Source organism: Pinus tabuliformis, chromosome 4_2 (genome assembly GCF_031772625.1).
Source record: "Pinus tabuliformis cultivar Carrire ecotype Pingquan chromosome 4_2, CPIR1, whole genome shotgun sequence".
NCBI lineage: Eukaryota > Viridiplantae > Streptophyta > Pinopsida > Pinales > Pinaceae > Pinus > Pinus tabuliformis.
The window spans coordinates 87,323,022-87,324,468 of record NC_142304.1 but is presented as its reverse complement, the minus strand read 5'-3'; positions in this window follow the sequence as shown (position 1 = coordinate 87,324,468).

Genomic DNA, 1,447 nt, shown 5'->3' with positions numbered 1-1,447 from the left:
AAGTTTGTTTATCATCTTTAGATTGCATTTTAGGAATTACATCTACATCTCATGGTGAACCTGAAAGGCAAACTTCATAAACAAGATCAACCTAAAATAAATTCAATGAATCTAACAATGCTTTGGAACTTAACGCACAACATTTAGAGGTCTAGGCTAGAGACGTATTCCGGCGTCGTAAAGCCTGGTAACTGTTGTCCTCACTGATGGTTGGGTGATTCCTCCACTTTGAGACGATAAGTTCCAGTACGGACTTGTGCTCCCACGTACCGTCGAGTATATTTTGGGAGACCCCTATAGGCTTAAATCCTTTATCCTTAGGAAGCTGTGTCTGCCGCCCTATCAATCGCAATGCACTGAACACAGCATTCGGTAAGATTGACTGTCCTACCGTAAAAAGTATTCTGCAGTTTTGCGATTGGTTTGGTACTCCCTCTACCTAGATCTCCAGAGTAGTCCCTTTCGTTCCTTTTCAGACTCCTTAATGGAAAAGGTCCATCTGAGCACTTGTCACTTCAGGCTCATTAAAAATCGAAGGCGACTAGAGTCATCTTTTGTTTTTTCTCGACTCTTAAAAACTGAAAAACAAGTTGTGTCAAAGCATCTAAAATTCATTTAATTCGGAAACGTACTTCCCCTTTATTTTAGTTGATCGAGTAATCTGCAATCGTGGAAGAAAGTTAATTGAAACCTCGTCGTTCGCGGAGGCTTACGAGTCAACCGTCTTTGTCTCCGGAATCGAAACCAGTACGGACAAAGTGAACTCGTTTAACCGGTTCCAAATCTCCTATTAAAGTTAGAACAAGTGTTCCAATGACATCAGAGACTTCGGTTACTCCAAACATTTCTGGAATCCCTGCCGCTACAGAAGAAGTTCAACAGCCACAGAAGGACAGTGATACTGATCCTAGTCTGAGAGTAAACACTTATGTTACCAAACTAGTTCCTTCTACAACCGGTTCGGAGAGTCTTACTCTTCAAACATCTGTCGCTGCCGATTTCACACCTTCTTTGGCACCAGAAATATTTTACGGACCTGACGGTCTTCCCCTTCCACCTGGTCTGATTGCAATAGAAGAAATTGTAGAAGATCCTCAAACAAGTACTCCAACGCACTTTGGAGTAGGGATCACTCTATATCCTTCTTCGTCAGAAGTTAGTCTACCACCAGCGGAAGCTCCTGTAGGATCACTAGGTAATATTTTGGATAGACTACAAATTTTTGAGCAATCGTCAACATATAGGACTGTGTCGCATGACACAGCGATGGCAGAACTCCCTGCGATCACTCCGAAAATGTTCGCCGGTATACCATCTATCCCGACTAGCTCTCAGACACTAGAAGGAGCCCACTCAAGGGCTATTTCGACAGTATGGTCCATTCCTGTTTGTTCATCCGGAATAATATCCGGAAACTCTTATGTTGAGTCTCAACAAATTGATCCAT